This window comes from Oncorhynchus mykiss, unplaced genomic scaffold (genome assembly GCF_013265735.2).
Source record: "Oncorhynchus mykiss isolate Arlee unplaced genomic scaffold, USDA_OmykA_1.1 un_scaffold_669, whole genome shotgun sequence".
In the NCBI taxonomy this organism is placed as follows: Eukaryota; Metazoa; Chordata; class Actinopteri; order Salmoniformes; family Salmonidae; genus Oncorhynchus; species Oncorhynchus mykiss.
The window spans coordinates 35,001-50,000 of record NW_023494116.1 but is presented as its reverse complement, the minus strand read 5'-3'; positions in this window follow the sequence as shown (position 1 = coordinate 50,000).

Here is a 15,000-nt window from a genome sequence, read left to right as displayed (position 1 = left end):
TCTGGTCGACCCGCCACTGAGTGTGTAATCCAAAACAGGCCAAATATCGATGAAGCCCTGAACCTCACAGGGCTTCTGTGCGCCCCACCATCGGGGGTCAAATTCAACAAAAACGTGATAAATCAAAAAGTACACATCCGATCTTGATGGGGTTTTTTTTGCACGAAAGTGCATAAATAGACGAGCATTTACATTCAATTAAAAACGTTTTTGTATAAAACATTTTAATAGGAAATCGTGTTTCAAGTTTTGGGAAAAAAGTGAATGTCACAGGATGCATAGGTTCCTGTGGATGCGAATTTTTTTTTACATTATGTAATTGTTGCCCATCACGAGAGAGGGTATGAGACGAAATTTGGGACCTCTAGCCCTTCGGGAAGTATTTTTAATCATTTTTTGAAAATTACAGAAATTGGTCGAAAAAATGACAGAGTCCCACTTTTCACAGCCGTGCACCTGGTGATTGAAAACGTGCATCTGGTAACCCAAAAATGCGGTTCTCAATGCGCTTGCCGGTGTTACAGATATACATGTCCGATAATGATGCACCCTACTACGGACCTTTTTCAATGGGGGTCGGCCTGAATTATTTATGGAAGGTATGATTACTTTTTTTTTCTCCGTGCAACTGGTGATTGAAAACGTGCACCTGGTCACCCAAAACACGGTTCTCTATGCGGTTAGCGGTGTTCCCGAGATTCATGTCCGATAATGATGCACCCTACTACGGACCTTTTCAATGGGGGCCGGTCCGAATTATTTATGGAAGGTATGATTTTTTTTTTCTCTCTCCGTGCAACTGGTGATTGAAAACGTGCATCTGGTAACCCAAAACACGGTTCTCTATGCGGTTAGCGGTGTTCCCGAGATTCATGTCCGATAATGATGCACCCTACTACGGACCTTTTCAATGGGGGCCGGTCCGAATTATTTATGGAAGGTATATTTTTTTTTTTTTTCAACACTTTTCCCCTCTTTTTCTCTCTCTGCCGGGGCCGGCCCTGGGTGCTTTATGGACGGTTTAAAACATGACTATGGATGCAAATGCTCATTTTCCTCCGTGCACCTGGTGATTGAAAACGTGCATCTGGTAACCCAAAAATTATAAAAGGGTTTTAAATACTTTTACCCGTCATTCTATTGATATAGCCCGCTAGGGGAGTGCCCCACTACGGCCCTCTCTCTGTCAGGGCCGTCCTTGGGTGCTTTTTACACACTTTAAGAAATCACGATGGATGCAGATTGCTATTAATCCTCCGTGCAACTGGTGATTGAAAACGTGCATCTGGTAACCCAAAATTTCAAATATGGTTCAAAATGAATTTAAAGGCACCCCTCTCATTGTTGCCCGCTATGGGAGCACCCCACTAAGGCCCTGTCTCGGTCGGGCCCGTCCTGAGTGCTTTATAGACACTTTAAGAAATCGCGATGGATGCAGATTGCTATTAATCCTCCGTGCAACTGGTGATTGAAAATGTGCAACTGGTGATTGAAAACGTGCACCTGGTCACCCAAAACACGGTTCTCTATGCGGTTAGCGGTGTTCCATCTATTCATGTCCGCTTATGGCGCACCCTACTACGGACCTTTAGCAATGGGGGCCGGCCCGAATTATTTATGGAAGGTCTGATGATGATTTTTTTTTTTTTTTCACCATCTCTTTCTCTCTCTGCCGGGGCCGGCCAAGAGTGCTTTATGGACGGTTTAAAACATGACTATGGATGCAAATGCTCATTTTCCTCCGTGCACCTGGTGATTGAAAACGTGCATCTGGTAACCCAAAAATTATAAAAGGGTTTTAAATACTTTTACCCGTCATTCTATTGATATAGCCCGCTAGGGGAGTGCCCCACTACGGCCCTCTCTCTGTCAGGGCCGTCCTTGGGTGCTTTTTACACACTTTAAGAAATCACGATGGATGCAGATTGCTATTAATCCTCCGTGCAACTGGTGATTGAAAACGTGCATCTGGTAACCCAAAATTTCAAATATGGTTCAAAATGAATTTAAAGGCACCCCTCTCATTGTTGCCCGCTATGGGAGCACCCCACTAAGGCCCTGTCTCGGTCGGGCCCGTCCTGAGTGCTTTATAGACACTTTAAGAAATCGCGATGGATGCAGATTGCTATTAATCCTCCGTGCAACTGGTGATTGAAAATGTGCAACTGGTGATTGAAAACGTGCACCTGGTCACCCAAAACACGGTTCTCTATGCGGTTAGCGGTGTTCCATCTATTCATGTCCGCTTATGGCGCACCCTACTACGGACCTTTAGCAATGGGGGCCGGCCCGAATTATTTATGGAAGGTCTGATGATGATTTTTTTTTTTTTTCACCATCTCTTTCTCTCTCTGCCGGGGCCGGCCAAGAGTGCTTTATGGACGGTTTAAAACATGACTATGGATGCAAATGCTCATTTTCCTCCGTGCACCTGGTGATTGAAAACGTGCATCTGGTAACCCAAAAATTATAAAAGGGTTTTAAATACTTTTACCCGTCATTCTATTGATATAGCCCGCTAGGGGAGTGCCCCACTACGGCCCTCTCTCTGTCAGGGCCGTCCTTGGGTGCTTTTTACACACTTTAAGAAATCACGATGGATGCAGATTGCTATTAATCCTCCGTGCAACTGGTGATTGAAAACGTGCATCTGGTAACCCAAAATTTCAAATATGGTTCAAAATGAATTTAAAGGCACCCCTCTCATTGTTGCCCGCTATGGGAGCACCCCACTAAGGCCCTGTCTCGGTCGGGCCCGTCCTGAGTGCTTTATAGACACTTTAAGAAATCGCGATGGATGCAGATTGCTATTAATCCTCCGTGCAACTGGTGATTGAAAATGTGCAACTGGTGATTGAAAACGTGCACCTGGTCACCCAAAACACGGTTCTCTATGCGGTTAGCGGTGTTCCATCTATTCATGTCCGCTTATGGCGCACCCTACTACGGACCTTTAGCAATGGGGGCCGGCCCGAATTATTTATGGAAGGTCTGATGATGATTTTTTTTTTTTTTCACCATCTCTTTCTCTCTCTGCCGGGGCCGGCCAAGAGTGCTTTATGGACGGTTTAAAACATGACTATGGATGCAAATGCTCATTTTCCTCCGTGCACCTGGTGATTGAAAACGTGCATCTGGTAACCCAAAAATTATAAAAGGGTTTTAAATACTTTTACCCGTCATTCTATTGATATAGCCCGCTAGGGGAGTGCCCCACTACGGCCCTCTCTCTGTCAGGGCCGTCCTTGGGTGCTTTTTACACACTTTAAGAAATCACGATGGATGCAGATTGCTATTAATCCTCCGTGCAACTGGTGATTGAAAACGTGCATCTGGTAACCCAAAATTTCAAATATGGTTCAAAATGAATTTAAAGGCACCCCTCTCATTGTTGCCCGCTATGGGAGCACCCCACTAAGGCCCTGTCTCGGTCGGGCCCGTCCTGAGTGCTTTATAGACACTTTAAGAAATCGCGATGGATGCAGATTGCTATTAATCCTCCGTGCAACTGGTGATTGAAAATGTGCAACTGGTGATTGAAAACGTGCACCTGGTCACCCAAAACACGGTTCTCTATGCGGTTAGCGGTGTTCCATCTATTCATGTCCGCTTATGGCGCACCCTACTACGGACCTTTAGCAATGGGGGCCGGCCCGAATTATTTATGGAAGGTCTGATGATGATTTTTTTTTTTTTTCACCATCTCTTTCTCTCTCTGCCGGGGCCGGCCAAGAGTGCTTTATGGACGGTTTAAAACATGACTATGGATGCAAATGCTCATTTTCCTCCGTGCACCTGGTGATTGAAAACGTGCATCTGGTAACCCAAAAATTATAAAAGGGTTTTAAATACTTTTACCCGTCATTCTATTGATATAGCCCGCTAGGGGAGTGCCCCACTACGGCCCTCTCTCTGTCAGGGCCGTCCTTGGGTGCTTTTTACACACTTTAAGAAATCACGATGGATGCAGATTGCTATTAATCCTCCGTGCAACTGGTGATTGAAAACGTGCATCTGGTAACCCAAAATTTCAAATATGGTTCAAAATGAATTTAAAGGCACCCCTCTCATTGTTGCCCGCTATGGGAGCACCCCACTAAGGCCCTGTCTCGGTCGGGCCCGTCCTGAGTGCTTTATAGACACTTTAAGAAATCGCGATGGATGCAGATTGCTATTAATCCTCCGTGCAACTGGTGATTGAAAATGTGCAACTGGTGATTGAAAACGTGCACCTGGTCACCCAAAACACGGTTCTCTATGCGGTTAGCGGTGTTCCATCTATTCATGTCCGCTTATGGCGCACCCTACTACGGACCTTTAGCAATGGGGGCCGGCCCGAATTATTTATGGAAGGTCTGATGATGATTTTTTTTTTTTTTCACCATCTCTTTCTCTCTCTGCCGGGGCCGGCCAAGAGTGCTTTATGGACGGTTTAAAACATGACTATGGATGCAAATGCTCATTTTCCTCCGTGCACCTGGTGATTGAAAACGTGCATCTGGTAACCCAAAAATTATAAAAGGGTTTTAAATACTTTTACCCGTCATTCTATTGATATAGCCCGCTAGGGGAGTGCCCCACTACGGCCCTCTCTCTGTCAGGGCCGTCCTTGGGTGCTTTTTACACACTTTAAGAAATCACGATGGATGCAGATTGCTATTAATCCTCCGTGCAACTGGTGATTGAAAACGTGCATCTGGTAACCCAAAATTTCAAATATGGTTCAAAATGAATTTAAAGGCACCCCTCTCATTGTTGCCCGCTATGGGAGCACCCCACTAAGGCCCTGTCTCGGTCGGGCCCGTCCTGAGTGCTTTATAGACACTTTAAGAAATCGCGATGGATGCAGATTGCTATTAATCCTCCGTGCAACTGGTGATTGAAAATGTGCAACTGGTGATTGAAAACGTGCACCTGGTCACCCAAAACACGGTTCTCTATGCGGTTAGCGGTGTTCCATCTATTCATGTCCGCTTATGGCGCACCCTACTACGGACCTTTAGCAATGGGGGCCGGCCCGAATTATTTATGGAAGGTCTGATGATGATTTTTTTTTTTTTTCACCATCTCTTTCTCTCTCTGCCGGGGCCGGCCAAGAGTGCTTTATGGACGGTTTAAAACATGACTATGGATGCAAATGCTCATTTTCCTCCGTGCACCTGGTGATTGAAAACGTGCATCTGGTAACCCAAAAATTATAAAAGGGTTTTAAATACTTTTACCCGTCATTCTATTGATATAGCCCGCTAGGGGAGTGCCCCACTACGGCCCTCTCTCTGTCAGGGCCGTCCTTGGGTGCTTTTTACACACTTTAAGAAATCACGATGGATGCAGATTGCTATTAATCCTCCGTGCAACTGGTGATTGAAAACGTGCATCTGGTAACCCAAAATTTCAAATATGGTTCAAAATGAATTTAAAGGCACCCCTCTCATTGTTGCCCGCTATGGGAGCACCCCACTAAGGCCCTGTCTCGGTCGGGCCCGTCCTGAGTGCTTTATAGACACTTTAAGAAATCGCGATGGATGCAGATTGCTATTAATCCTCCGTGCAACTGGTGATTGAAAATGTGCAACTGGTGATTGAAAACGTGCACCTGGTCACCCAAAACACGGTTCTCTATGCGGTTAGCGGTGTTCCATCTATTCATGTCCGCTTATGGCGCACCCTACTACGGACCTTTAGCAATGGGGGCCGGCCCGAATTATTTATGGAAGGTCTGATGATGATTTTTTTTTTTTTTCACCATCTCTTTCTCTCTCTGCCGGGGCCGGCCAAGAGTGCTTTATGGACGGTTTAAAACATGACTATGGATGCAAATGCTCATTTTCCTCCGTGCACCTGGTGATTGAAAACGTGCATCTGGTAACCCAAAAATTATAAAAGGGTTTTAAATACTTTTACCCGTCATTCTATTGATATAGCCCGCTAGGGGAGTGCCCCACTACGGCCCTCTCTCTGTCAGGGCCGTCCTTGGGTGCTTTTTACACACTTTAAGAAATCACGATGGATGCAGATTGCTATTAATCCTCCGTGCAACTGGTGATTGAAAACGTGCATCTGGTAACCCAAAATTTCAAATATGGTTCAAAATGAATTTAAAGGCACCCCTCTCATTGTTGCCCGCTATGGGAGCACCCCACTAAGGCCCTGTCTCGGTCGGGCCCGTCCTGAGTGCTTTATAGACACTTTAAGAAATCGCGATGGATGCAGATTGCTATTAATCCTCCGTGCAACTGGTGATTGAAAATGTGCAACTGGTGATTGAAACGTGCACCTGGTCACCCAAAACACGGTTCTCTATGCGGTTAGCGGTGTTCCATCTATTCATGTCCGCTTATGGCGCACCCCTACTACGGACCTTTAGCAATGGGGGCCGGCCCGAATTATTTATGGAAGGGTCTGATGATGATTTTTTTTTTTTTCACCATCTCTTTCTCTCTCTGCCGGGGCCGGCCAAGAGTGCTTTATGGACGGTTTAAAACATGACTATGGATGCAAATGCTCATTTTCCTCCGTGCACCTGGTGATTGAAAACGTGCATCTGGTAACCCAAAAATTATAAAAGGGTTTTAAATACTTTTACCCGTCATTCTATTGATATAGCCCGCTAGGGGAGTGCCCCACTACGGCCCTCTCTCTGTCAGGGCCGTCCTTGGGTGCTTTTTACACACTTTAAGAAATCACGATGGATGCAGATTGCTATTAATCCTCCGTGCAACTGGTGATTGAAAACGTGCATCTGGTAACCCAAAATTTCAAATATGGTTCAAAATGAATTTAAAGGCACCCCTCTCATTGTTGCCCGCTATGGGAGCACCCCACTAAGGCCCTGTCTCGGTCGGGCCCGTCCTGAGTGCTTTATAGACACTTTAAGAAATCGCGATGGATGCAGATTGCTATTAATCCTCCGTGCAACTGGTGATTGAAAATGTGCAACTGGTGATTGAAAACGTGCACCTGGTCACCCAAAACACGGTTCTCTATGCGGTTAGCGGTGTTCCATCTATTCATGTCCGCTTATGGCGCACCCTACTACGGACCTTTAGCAATGGGGGCCGGCCCGAATTATTTATGGAAGGTCTGATGATGATTTTTTTTTTTTTTCACCATCTCTTTCTCTCTCTGCCGGGGCCGGCCAAGAGTGCTTTATGGACGGTTTAAAACATGACTATGGATGCAAATGCTCATTTTCCTCCGTGCACCTGGTGATTGAAAACGTGCATCTGGTAACCCAAAAATTATAAAAGGGTTTTAAATACTTTTACCCGTCATTCTATTGATATAGCCCGCTAGGGGAGTGCCCCACTACGGCCCTCTCTCTGTCAGGGCCGTCCTTGGGTGCTTTTTACACACTTTAAGAAATCACGATGGATGCAGATTGCTATTAATCCTCCGTGCAACTGGTGATTGAAAACGTGCATCTGGTAACCCAAAATTTCAAATATGGTTCAAAATGAATTTAAAGGCACCCCTCTCATTGTTGCCCGCTATGGGAGCACCCCACTAAGGCCCTGTCTCGGTCGGGCCCGTCCTGAGTGCTTTATAGACACTTTAAGAAATCGCGATGGATGCAGATTGCTATTAATCCTCCGTGCAACTGGTGATTGAAAATGTGCAACTGGTGATTGAAAACGTGCACCTGGTCACCCAAAACACGGTTCTCTATGCGGTTAGCGGTGTTCCATCTATTCATGTCCGCTTATGGCGCACCCTACTACGGACCTTTAGCAATGGGGGCCGGCCCGAATTATTTATGGAAGGTCTGATGATGATTTTTTTTTTTTTTCACCATCTCTTTCTCTCTCTGCCGGGGCCGGCCAAGAGTGCTTTATGGACGGTTTAAAACATGACTATGGATGCAAATGCTCATTTTCCTCCGTGCACCTGGTGATTGAAAACGTGCATCTGGTAACCCAAAAATTATAAAAGGGTTTTAAATACTTTTACCCGTCATTCTATTGATATAGCCCGCTAGGGGAGTGCCCCACTACGGCCCTCTCTCTGTCAGGGCCGTCCTTGGGTGCTTTTTACACACTTTAAGAAATCACGATGGATGCAGATTGCTATTAATCCTCCGTGCAACTGGTGATTGAAAACGTGCATCTGGTAACCCAAAATTTCAAATATGGTTCAAAATGAATTTAAAGGCACCCCTCTCATTGTTGCCCGCTATGGGAGCACCCCACTAAGGCCCTGTCTCGGTCGGGCCCGTCCTGAGTGCTTTATAGACACTTTAAGAAATCGCGATGGATGCAGATTGCTATTAATCCTCCGTGCAACTGGTGATTGAAAATGTGCAACTGGTGATTGAAAACGTGCACCTGGTCACCCAAAACACGGTTCTCTATGCGGTTAGCGGTGTTCCATCTATTCATGTCCGCTTATGGCGCACCCTACTACGGACCTTTAGCAATGGGGGCCGGCCCGAATTATTTATGGAAGGTCTGATGATGATTTTTTTTTTTTTTCACCATCTCTTTCTCTCTCTGCCGGGGCCGGCCAAGAGTGCTTTATGGACGGTTTAAAACATGACTATGGATGCAAATGCTCATTTTCCTCCGTGCACCTGGTGATTGAAAACGTGCATCTGGTAACCCAAAAATTATAAAAGGGTTTTAAATACTTTTACCCGTCATTCTATTGATATAGCCCGCTAGGGGAGTGCCCCACTACGGCCCTCTCTCTGTCAGGGCCGTCCTTGGGTGCTTTTTACACACTTTAAGAAATCACGATGGATGCAGATTGCTATTAATCCTCCGTGCAACTGGTGATTGAAAACGTGCATCTGGTAACCCAAAATTTCAAATATGGTTCAAAATGAATTTAAAGGCACCCCTCTCATTGTTGCCCGCTATGGGAGCACCCCACTAAGGCCCTGTCTCGGTCGGGCCCGTCCTGAGTGCTTTATAGACACTTTAAGAAATCGCGATGGATGCAGATTGCTATTAATCCTCCGTGCAACTGGTGATTGAAAATGTGCAACTGGTGATTGAAAACGTGCACCTGGTCACCCAAAACACGGTTCTCTATGCGGTTAGCGGTGTTCCATCTATTCATGTCCGCTTATGGCGCACCCTACTACGGACCTTTAGCAATGGGGGCCGGCCCGAATTATTTATGGAAGGTCTGATGATGATTTTTTTTTTTTTTCACCATCTCTTTCTCTCTCTGCCGGGGCCGGCCAAGAGTGCTTTATGGACGGTTTAAAACATGACTATGGATGCAAATGCTCATTTTCCTCCGTGCACCTGGTGATTGAAAACGTGCATCTGGTAACCCAAAAATTATAAAAGGGTTTTAAATACTTTTACCCGTCATTCTATTGATATAGCCCGCTAGGGGAGTGCCCCACTACGGCCCTCTCTCTGTCAGGGCCGTCCTTGGGTGCTTTTTACACACTTTAAGAAATCACGATGGATGCAGATTGCTATTAATCCTCCGTGCAACTGGTGATTGAAAACGTGCATCTGGTAACCCAAAATTTCAAATATGGTTCAAAATGAATTTAAAGGCACCCCTCTCATTGTTGCCCGCTATGGGAGCACCCCACTAAGGCCCTGTCTCGGTCGGGCCCGTCCTGAGTGCTTTATAGACACTTTAAGAAATCGCGATGGATGCAGATTGCTATTAATCCTCCGTGCAACTGGTGATTGAAAATGTGCAACTGGTGATTGAAAACGTGCACCTGGTCACCCAAAACACGGTTCTCTATGCGGTTAGCGGTGTTCCATCTATTCATGTCCGCTTATGGCGCACCCTACTACGGACCTTTAGCAATGGGGGCCGGCCCGAATTATTTATGGAAGGTCTGATGATGATTTTTTTTTTTTTTCACCATCTCTTTCTCTCTCTGCCGGGGCCGGCCAAGAGTGCTTTATGGACGGTTTAAAACATGACTATGGATGCAAATGCTCATTTTCCTCCGTGCACCTGGTGATTGAAAACGTGCATCTGGTAACCCAAAAATTATAAAAGGGTTTTAAATACTTTTACCCGTCATTCTATTGATATAGCCCGCTAGGGGAGTGCCCCACTACGGCCCTCTCTCTGTCAGGGCCGTCCTTGGGTGCTTTTTACACACTTTAAGAAATCACGATGGATGCAGATTGCTATTAATCCTCCGTGCAACTGGTGATTGAAAACGTGCATCTGGTAACCCAAAATTTCAAATATGGTTCAAAATGAATTTAAAGGCACCCCTCTCATTGTTGCCCGCTATGGGAGCACCCCACTAAGGCCCTGTCTCGGTCGGGCCCGTCCTGAGTGCTTTATAGACACTTTAAGAAATCGCGATGGATGCAGATTGCTATTAATCCTCCGTGCAACTGGTGATTGAAAATGTGCAACTGGTGATTGAAAACGTGCACCTGGTCACCCAAAACACGGTTCTCTATGCGGTTAGCGGTGTTCCATCTATTCATGTCCGCTTATGGCGCACCCTACTACGGACCTTTAGCAATGGGGGCCGGCCCGAATTATTTATGGAAGGTCTGATGATGATTTTTTTTTTTTTTCACCATCTCTTTCTCTCTCTGCCGGGGCCGGCCAAGAGTGCTTTATGGACGGTTTAAAACATGACTATGGATGCAAATGCTCATTTTCCTCCGTGCACCTGGTGATTGAAAACGTGCATCTGGTAACCCAAAAATTATAAAAGGGTTTTAAATACTTTTACCCGTCATTCTATTGATATAGCCCGCTAGGGGAGTGCCCCACTACGGCCCTCTCTCTGTCAGGGCCGTCCTTGGGTGCTTTTTACACACTTTAAGAAATCACGATGGATGCAGATTGCTATTAATCCTCCGTGCAACTGGTGATTGAAAACGTGCATCTGGTAACCCAAAATTTCAAATATGGTTCAAAATGAATTTAAAGGCACCCCTCTCATTGTTGCCCGCTATGGGAGCACCCCACTAAGGCCCTGTCTCGGTCGGGCCCGTCCTGAGTGCTTTATAGACACTTTAAGAAATCGCGATGGATGCAGATTGCTATTAATCCTCCGTGCAACTGGTGATTGAAAATGTGCAACTGGTGATTGAAAACGTGCACCTGGTCACCCAAAACACGGTTCTCTATGCGGTTAGCGGTGTTCCATCTATTCATGTCCGCTTATGGCGCACCCTACTACGGACCTTTAGCAATGGGGGCCGGCCCGAATTATTTATGGAAGGTCTGATGATGATTTTTTTTTTTTTTCACCATCTCTTTCTCTCTCTGCCGGGGCCGGCCAAGAGTGCTTTATGGACGGTTTAAAACATGACTATGGATGCAAATGCTCATTTTCCTCCGTGCACCTGGTGATTGAAAACGTGCATCTGGTAACCCAAAAATTATAAAAGGGTTTTAAATACTTTTACCCGTCATTCTATTGATATAGCCCGCTAGGGGAGTGCCCCACTACGGCCCTCTCTCTGTCAGGGCCGTCCTTGGGTGCTTTTTACACACTTTAAGAAATCACGATGGATGCAGATTGCTATTAATCCTCCGTGCAACTGGTGATTGAAAACGTGCATCTGGTAACCCAAAATTTCAAATATGGTTCAAAATGAATTTAAAGGCACCCCTCTCATTGTTGCCCGCTATGGGAGCACCCCACTAAGGCCCTGTCTCGGTCGGGCCCGTCCTGAGTGCTTTATAGACACTTTAAGAAATCGCGATGGATGCAGATTGCTATTAATCCTCCGTGCAACTGGTGATTGAAAATGTGCAACTGGTGATTGAAAACGTGCACCTGGTCACCCAAAACACGGTTCTCTATGCGGTTAGCGGTGTTCCATCTATTCATGTCCGCTTATGGCGCACCCTACTACGGACCTTTAGCAATGGGGGCCGGCCCGAATTATTTATGGAAGGTCTGATGATGATTTTTTTTTTTTTTCACCATCTCTTTCTCTCTCTGCCGGGGCCGGCCAAGAGTGCTTTATGGACGGTTTAAAACATGACTATGGATGCAAATGCTCATTTTCCTCCGTGCACCTGGTGATTGAAAACGTGCATCTGGTAACCCAAAAATTATAAAAGGGTTTTAAATACTTTTACCCGTCATTCTATTGATATAGCCCGCTAGGGGAGTGCCCCACTACGGCCCTCTCTCTGTCAGGGCCGTCCTTGGGTGCTTTTTACACACTTTAAGAAATCACGATGGATGCAGATTGCTATTAATCCTCCGTGCAACTGGTGATTGAAAACGTGCATCTGGTAACCCAAAAATTATAAAACGGTTTTAAATACTTTTACCGGTCATTCTATTGATATAGCCCGCTATGGGAGCACCCCACTAAGGCCCTGTCTCGGTCGGGGCCGTCCTTCAGTGCTTTATATACAGTTTCATATATTACGATGGATGCAGATTGTGATTGTTTTCCAAAAGACCCGTGTGCATCTGGTAACCCAAAAATTATAAAACTGTTTTAAATCATTTTACCGGTCATTCTATTGATATAGCCCGCTAGGGGAGTACCCTACTACGGCCCTCTCTCGGTCAGGCCCGTCCTTAGGTGCTTTATATACAGTTTAAGATATTACGATGGATGCAGATTGTGATTGTTTTCCAAAAGACCCGTGTGCATCTGGTAACCCAAAAATTAAAATATGGTTCAAAACCCGGGTAACACCACTCTATTTACGGACATGACAGTAGAGCTTACCCCCTGGAGCTATTGACCTCCAGGCTTGTAGGCCCTTACTCACCACCCGGGTATCACCCCTCTATTTCGGGGATGATACCAGCAGGGGACCCCCCCCACCTCCACAACCTCGCATACCAGGTGAACCAGGGCACCCACACTTAAGCACCCCTCCTCGGACATTAAAGCAGATAACCGCGCTGTTATGAACCGCGTGCACCTGGTCACCCAAATGGAACTTGTGCACCTGGTCACCCAAAAGGACCGGCGTGCACCTGGTCACCCAAAGGCCGGCGTGCACCTGGTCACCCAAAAGGACCATGTGCACCTGGTCACCCAAAGGCCGGCGTGCACCTGGTCACCCAAAAGGACCGTGTGCACCTGGTCACCCAAAGGCCGGCGTGCACCTGGTCACCCAAAGGACCATGTGCACCTGGTCACCCAAAAGGACCATGTGCACCTGGTCACCCAAAGGCCGGCGTGCACCTGGTCACCCAAAAGGACCATGTGCACCTGGTCACCCAAAGGCCGGCGTGCACCTGGTCACCCAAAGGACCATGTGCACCTGGTCACCCAAAAGGACCATGTGCACCTGGTCACCCAAAGGCCGGCGTGCACCTGGTCACCCAAAGGACCATGTGCACCTGGTCACCCAAAGGCCGGCGTGCACCTGGTCACCCAAAGGACCATGTGCACCTGGTCACCCAAAGGCCGGCGTGCACCTGGTCACCCAAAGGACCATGTGCACCTGGTCACCCAAAAGGACCATGTGCACCTGGTCACCCAAAGGCCGGCGTGCACCTGGTCACCCAAAGGACCATGTGCACCTGGTCACCCAAAGGCCGGCGTGCACCTGGTCACCCAAAGGACCATGTGCACCTGGTCACCCAAAGGCCGGCGTGCACCTGGTCACCCAAAGGACCATGTGCACCTGGTCACCCAAAAGGACCATGTGCACCTGGTCACCCAAAGGCCGGCGTGCACCTGGTCACCCAAAGGACCATGTGCACCTGGTCACCCAAAAGAACCGTGTGCACCTGGTCACCCAAAGGCCGGCGTGCACCTGGTCACCCAAAGGACCATGTGCACCTGGTCACCCAAAAGGACCATGTGCACCTGGTCACCCAAAGGCCGGCGTGCACCTGGTCACCCAAAGGACCATGTGCACCTGGTCACCCAAAAGAACCGTGTGCACCTGGTCACCCAAAGGCCGGCGTGCACCTGGTCACCCAAAGGACCATGTGCACCTGGTCACCCAAAAGGACCATGTGCACCTGGTCACCCAAAGGCCGGCGTGCACCTGGTCACCCAAAGGACCATGTGCACCTGGTCACCCAAAAGAACCGTGTGCACCTGGTCACCCAAAGGCCGGCGTGCACCTGGTCACCCAAAGGACCATGTGCACCTGGTCACCCAAAAGAACCGTGTGCACCTGGTCACCCAAAGGCCGGCGTGCACCTGGTCACCCAAAGGACCATGTGCACCTGGTCACCCAAAAGCCGGCGTGCACCTGGTCACCCAAATGGAACTTGTGCACCTGGTCACCCAAAAGCCGGCGTGCACCTGGTCACCCAAATGGAACTTGTGCACCTGGTCACCCAAAAGCCGGCGTGCACCTGGTCACCCAAATGGAACTTGTGCACCTGGTCACCCAAAAGACCGGCGTGCACCTGGTCACCCAAAAGCCGGCGTGCACCTGGTCACCCAAATGGAACTTGTGCACCTGGTCACCCAAAAATTATAAAACTGTCCAAAATGCATTTACCGGTCATTTTATTTATATAGCCCGCTAGGGGAGTAGCCCACTACGGCCCTCTCTTGGTCGGGGCCGTGCTTAGTGCTTTATGGACACTTTAAGATATTACGATGGATGCAGATTGTGATTGTTTTGCAAAAGACCCGTGTGCATCTGGTAACCCAAAAATTATAAAACTGTTCAAAATGCATTTAAAGCTATACCTGACCTTCATGCCCGCCAGGGGAGTAGCCCACTACGGCCCTCTCTCAGTGGGGGCCCTATTTGAGTGCTTTATGGACGGTTTAAAATATCACGATGGATGCAGATTGCTATTAATCCTCCGTGCACCTGGTGATTGAAAACGTGCATCTGGTAACCCAAAAATTAAAATATGGACCGCGGGTGAATGGAGGGAGTAACTATGACTCTCTTAAGGTAGCCAACTGCTTGATGAGCATATACATCCGTGCAACTGGTGATTTGAAATGTGCATCTGGTAACCCAAAATAGATGGTAAATAAATCACAGAAATTGCACTATGTCCATCTCTGTGAATGAGAGTACACATACAGGCATAAAGGCCCTAACTCCCTGTCAAGGAACAGGCCTCTCTCTCCTGGCATGAGAGAACAC